This window comes from Gavialis gangeticus, unplaced genomic scaffold, assembly GCF_001723915.1.
Source record: "Gavialis gangeticus isolate Ggan-Ray unplaced genomic scaffold, GavGan_comp1, whole genome shotgun sequence".
In the NCBI taxonomy this organism is placed as follows: Eukaryota; Metazoa; Chordata; order Crocodylia; family Gavialidae; genus Gavialis; species Gavialis gangeticus.
This window is the reverse complement of record NW_017729022.1, coordinates 9,364,064-9,370,357: the sequence shown is the minus strand read 5'-3', so window position 1 is coordinate 9,370,357 and position 6,294 is coordinate 9,364,064. Positions and strand designations below refer to the sequence as shown.

The following is a 6,294-nucleotide window of genomic DNA, read 5'->3' as shown; positions in this document are numbered from 1 at the left end:
TTGCTGCTGCTACGAAGAGAAGCATCCCGCCCTGCAGCTGAGGGACCTCTCTGCCTGCTAGCAGCTCGCTCTCCCCTTCCTGCTGCTGGAAAGGCAGGTAAGGATCAGGTGGACATGGGTGTACATGACATGGGGGTTTACTTCACCCTAAACTGAAGTGCTTCTATTTTAGGGAGAATTAAACCCCCATGTCATGTACAAATGCCCTTAGTCAAATGTTCTATGCTAGGGGGTTACATGAAAATAGGCACACATAATAAAGGAAGCTTTATATACACACACATAAAGGAAGCTTAAAAACCAAAAAGATTATGGCTATGTAATGGTAGGTGTGGAGTCTTGTTGTAGCTGTGATGGTCCAGGAAATACACAAGAAGCAAGGGGTAAGATTGAGATAAGCAATCACTATACTCTATCTAGGTGCTCCTAAGGCTGAGCAGGATTTTGATGCCTCAGTTCACCCTAAACTGTTTTAGGTGCCTAAGTCCTTGGATCTAGGTCCTAAATATGCATGCTTCATCCCCAAGGGATAAACAATTTTAGAATCAATTGCCTGAGGTTCTTGTAACGATAGGTAATCTCTCACTGAAATCAGCTACTCTACCAGAGAATAGAGGATACTCAAATGTTTTAAGGGTAGTAACTGTAATAATAAATATTCAAAACAAATAAACAAAAAAGGTTTAGGAAAGCTATAAACCTTCATGCTTTCTGGGCACAGACAATCTCTTGCTTATGGCGATGAAGGAACTAGAGCCTGAACGCAGGGCATTCCATAATTGCCTTCAATAGAGTTACTTACCCTTTTTTCTGAAGTAGCTGATACTGACTGCTGTAGAAGGCAGGATCATGTATTATTGGTCTGCTGCTCTTAAGATCATTGCTCCCAGGTAGCTCTTGGTCCCTGTATATAAATTTAGAATTAAGCTAAATTGATAAGTGCCAGCTGCAAAATAATGTAAGCGTCCACCCACAAGTTCAACTAAATCTTTTTGAAAGCTATTAGTACATGTGTAAGTTGCATGCATAGATTGGTGGAGGATTCAGTATCTCTTCCTACTCTTGGTTTGGCAGGATGGAGATTAGCAGATTTAGTTACAGGCTTCTCAGATTACTACTCAGGGATTTCCAGTAGAAATAAAAGTGAACAAATTATTTCTAGGTTTTGTAAAAACCAGATAGTTCTTTTAGAGTTAATGTACTGTACATGGACAATAAAGATGTTTTGCAAAGCAAGCTCTTTAACACTGTTTGAGAGAGAACTGGTTATTCTCCTAAGGGACAATGATAATGAACTTTGAAAGCAACAACCGCCAGTGATCCTGCAGGGAATATTATTCAGATGAATTAAATTTGGTATCAAGGAGTCGTTTCTGAATGTTTTACTGATCACTGTTAATTTGAAGACCCACTTCATAATTTGAACTAGACATAGGTTCAGTACTCCAAACAATATTAGGGAAATTATAAAGAGTGATAGGATCCCTCTGTCACTTAAACATTATGTTTAATGCATTGCATTAATTGTGGCATTAAAAAAAAGGGTGTTACATGTGCACCCAATCTAAGGTGACATAAAATGGGAAACAAGCCATAAACATAATTCACTTCTTAAGTAGAACACATTTATGGCACATTTGTATAGGCACTTTGCACTTAACATGTGGCTGATAGTTGACAATCAGCTGTCAGTCAGCCTTCCCCCACTGGGAACTTTAAACCTCATGCGGATCATCTCTGGCATGGCAGCCCAGCACGGGAGCAGACACTTCCTCCCACCAGGGAATTTAAACCCTGTGCTAAACATCTCTGGCCAGCTGGATCAAGGAATCACAGTGGGATACAGAACTTGCTCTGGTGTGGTGCCTGCAGGACTGATGATCAGCTGATTGTTGGGCATCTGGCTTTCACCTTGCTTTTGCGAGAGAGTCCAGGATCCAATAATGTATGGCACTGTTGCTGGTAAGTGTTGTAAGGCTTTGGGGACCTCTTTGTTGGTGCCTTGTCCCCCAGCAACGTCAGGGTGAAACCCTATTCCAGTGCCACCTAGATGGTCTGGGCGCTGTCCCTTTCTCGCCTGCCACATCTTTGATGTTATTGTTGGGGAGGCAGTTCCCTGTCGGGGGCCTGGAGGGGTCTTGACCCAGGGGGTGTCTTCCTGGGGCTCCAAACCTCCCCTCTCCCCGACCCTTACCACATCCTCAGCCTGGGCAGATGCGGCTCCCTGCAGGTCTTCTGCACACTGCCCACCTTGAAAGGGCTGGGTCTTCCTGGCCATTAACCTTCAGGGGTCCACCCCTTGTCTTCAGGCTGGTTTCCCCCCTTCTAAGAAATAAACTTGGCCTGGCTGGGGTCAACTGTAAGTCAACTGCAAATGCCGGCTCCTGCTGGTGGAGCTTCCGAGATTGTCTCCCTCTCTCTCGGGGCCCCTTTTATCCCCTCAGGGAACTTATGGATCCCCTCTCCTCTAGTAGGCATGGGTACTGGGAGTGACCCTGTACCCCGCTCCTACCAGTTCTTCTGGCATCCCCGCCCTGGAGCCTGGCTGAGCTGAGGTCCCATTGTCCTGGTCCTTCTCACCGGTGTCACCTCCCTCCCCCTTCTGGGGGCTCATGTTCCTCCGTGCTCTGCCCCCTCTGGGGCTGTCTGAGGATGGCTGTGGGCTTGAGGGTCCGCCCTCAGCCACATGCCTGGGCTCCTGGTTGAAGCCCTGCCGCTCCCCAGTGGTGTCCCTCCAGGTTGCTGCCCTTCCACGGGGCTCCCTGCCTTCTGTCTCAGCGGTCGGGGTCCCCCAGTGGACGGCTGCCTCCTTCCAGCTCCGGAGCCGGCATCTCCCAGCTGGTGCTCTCCTGCTCTCTCTTCGGCTCACCGCCAGTTGGTTCTCCTGCTGCCTTCTGAGCAGCCTGCGCTGCTCGGGAGCCATGCCCCCAGCCCTCGCCAATACGCAGGCTCAGACAGCTGCGAAACTGCTGAGCCTGCATCTGTGTCTGTGCCTGCTTCTCCTCCCAGCTGCCGCTCATCTCAGCCCCTACAGTAAGTGCCGGGGCACACTGGTCAGGGGTCCAGGCCGTGCTGGGGGGGCTCCTGCCTCCCCTCTCACAGGCACAATTTGGCTCTGACCCCTCATCCCAACAATTATATGTCCATGCTACGCAGGTGTGGCATTGCAGGAGGCATGATTTTTGGCATCAGGAATCAGATCAGATCCAATCATGCCTTTAAATGAACAGCTGGTAGGGGCCATAGTTACAACATTTTCACTAAGAATGCCTGTGGGTAAATTTCATTTTTATAAACCTAATGGCCTATAGCATTCTGTTGGAGGCTTCCAGGGAAGATCAATTACCTAACTTGTATAACTGCAGCCTTCTGAAATGTGCTGTTTATGCAGAGTTCATTTTTGGTGACCTACATTTGGGCAAGATCAGATTATCTGGCCAGCAGTTATACCCTAGATGTCCTTGCACTTCCAGTGCCAGAAGGCATGGTATGTAGAATGGGATCAAAAGTTCTTCAAGTCCTTTTCTAGTACAGAACTACAGAAAAATAGGATGATGTAGATGCAGGGAAGGAGGGTGAATTATAGAATCAATACAGACAATGCATCTTGAAGAACAACAGTTATTGTAAGGTAAGTAACCATTCCTTCTTGTAGTGATTGTCCACATGGATTCTACTCCTGGTGACTTAATACAAAGTTATCTGCTGGCTTTCAGATAATAATAGCAATCCTACTTAAAAAACTAAAGGCAGGACTAGTCTACCAAAGTGGGCATCCATTTGGAGAGATTAAGCTCAGGACTAATGTCCCCATAGCTGCTTACAAGTCTCAGAAACAGGGATATTCGTCAACCTGGAGGCAGTTTCCTTGAACTCTAATACTATGAGTTAATTTGGGCAGCTCATAACTTATATTGTTGGAGACCAGAAATCCAATCCAATGAAAGCAATAGAAAAGAGCATAAAGTATAGTAGCAATATAAAAAAAGTCAGTAATAGTCTGATCCAATGAAGGACTGAGAGACTTAGAAGATTGGTGTTAAAGGTAATATTTAAAGTCCTGATCTTTGGAATCCAGAATTTTGAATTAGGCCCCTAGGTTCCCTATACAGTACATGGGGAGTTATGCACCTCAATGGGAGGCAAAACAAAACAGCACAGTGAGTTGGGAGTAAATAAGAGCTAACCAACAGCAAACACCAAGGACCTGGGTGCAACTGAAATCCTACACTTCCTAGGACTTGCATGCCTCTGTCTGTCTGAGATCCACAGCTAGGAAGAAAACCATTCTTTCAAAGAACAGAATAGAGTTCAATCTTTTCTTTTAAAAAACAGCCAGAGGGGCAGATAGTGCCACCCTTTTACATAATAGCCTAACAGTTGGGGCACTTGCACAAAAAGATGGAATATCAGTTTTAAATTCTCCTCCCCAGCCAGGAAGAGTTCATACCTACAGATCCCACATCCCAGATGAGCATCCTAACCACCAGGCTGTAGGTTATCACTTCATGATTTTATCATTGTGCAACACGCAGTCAGTAGGGTTAGGAGAACATGACTGGAGCCCTGTGGGTAGAACGCTTTCAAGGGAACAAGGAACCCTAGTCTGTGGTTGCTTCCTTAAAGAAGGAATAACACAGGTAAAATTGCCAAGGAGTATGTCTCTCTCTCAAACCAGAAGGACATCTGGGGTTCTCTTAAGTGACATTGTGGCTTCCCATGGGCAAGTTTTGGACCCTGGGGATTTCACTGCTAAATATGACAATTATTTCCATCAAAGAAGCAAAAGACTAACTATAACACGACTACTTCTACCACTATTACAGAACACAGAGCAGCAAACGTAAGGAACTGGAGGATGATTTGACCTGCCTCACCCTGCAGTCTCTAGGAGAAGGAACAGGAAAACATACCAGGGACTCTGGCTCAGTAGATGTTGCTAATCTAAATACCTGATCTCATCTGCATGGAATGTGGACAGGGCTCAAGCTGAATTGTGAATGTGTAATCTTGTGAAAAAGCATAATTTCCAAAAGCTAAGATAAATGTAATTAGAGTACATGCTTCAAAGTATAAAATGTTTAGTAAACTATTTTTTAGCTGATTTGTCCCAAGAACAAACCCAAACCCTCCCTAAACAAAGACACGTAAGAACTCACAATTAAGCCTGATATACCAGTTTAAAATGGTAAACATATCAATCCAATAGTGATATACTTCCTAGCAATTACAATGCACACTATTTTAAAACACGAGTTAAACTAATACAAAGTTCTAGGATGCAATTAGTGTTTGTCATGCCTCTTTAGTACGACAACTTGGCCTGTTGGTTAATCTACTTCTACCTGAGGTAATCTTACCAGAGCTGTGCATTGTTTTCTTGCTACTTAACAAATCTGGCATAAATCATCCAATCATAGCAGTTCCCTTCTGGTATGCCCATTACAGGTCTATGATTATCTCCAAATATTCTCCTTCTACTTTGTCTCCTTTTCTTCCCAAATACAGAATAACCAGTTTGGCCAGCTCTGGAAAATGTTAATCATACATGCAACATATGACTAACCCAGGCTTCACAACCCTAAGGTTTTGTGTTTTTTGGCATTTGAAATAACCGCTACTCAACTAGCAAAAGCTGATTCTATTAGCACAGGGATATGATCATAACCACTGGTATATGGGATTAGTTCTGGTACTTCTAAAAAATTGTTCTTTCCTAGTTAGAAAGCTGCTTCAGTGCTCTCAGGGCCCTGGCATTGCTGCAACCTGCCTCCCATTCTTCCATACAAACTCTCACAATTGTTTCTTTCCACATTTGCAAACCATTGATGATCCATGCTGCTACACAGGGTCTGACTCATGAAAGTTTGTTTCAGGTGTTCAGAGTAATCTCTCTTCATACTGGATTATAGTATTACCATGTTACCAAGACTCTAGAAATTAAAACTCAAGTTAGAAAAACTGCTTTGTTATGATCTGAGGAATCAGTTTACAAATCTCTCCTTAATTCTGTTTGATAGAGGTACATTTTATGCACCTGTATTTCAGTCTGCAAATTTCATTTTCAGTTATAGGGCTTGTTTGCCTGCTCAGCTGTCCTTTAATGTTCATGTTGAATGAATGAGGGGTAACACAAAGCTAACAACAGACAGTGGCAAAACCTTGCTAGAACTCCGTTCACGTAAGAGCTCCCATAGACAGAACTACCCAAGCCAAACCATAAGATAATAGCTTAAAAAAAGGGAGATGGGGCAAAAAAATATAGCCTCGTATAAAAAACATTCCTCATCAGGT

General features: G+C 44.1%; 1 long non-coding RNA gene across 1 annotated transcript in view; it reads right to left on the bottom strand.

The window, feature by feature from the left end:
- Nucleotides 1–871, bottom strand: part of LOC109295637 — a 100,077-nt gene extending 99,206 nt beyond the window's left edge. The window contains exon 1 of the long non-coding RNA XR_002096794.1: nt 803–871. This is a non-coding gene — a long non-coding RNA (uncharacterized LOC109295637). The remainder of the gene's footprint in view (nt 1–802) is intronic.
- Nucleotides 872–6,294: the final 5,423 nt, after the last annotated feature.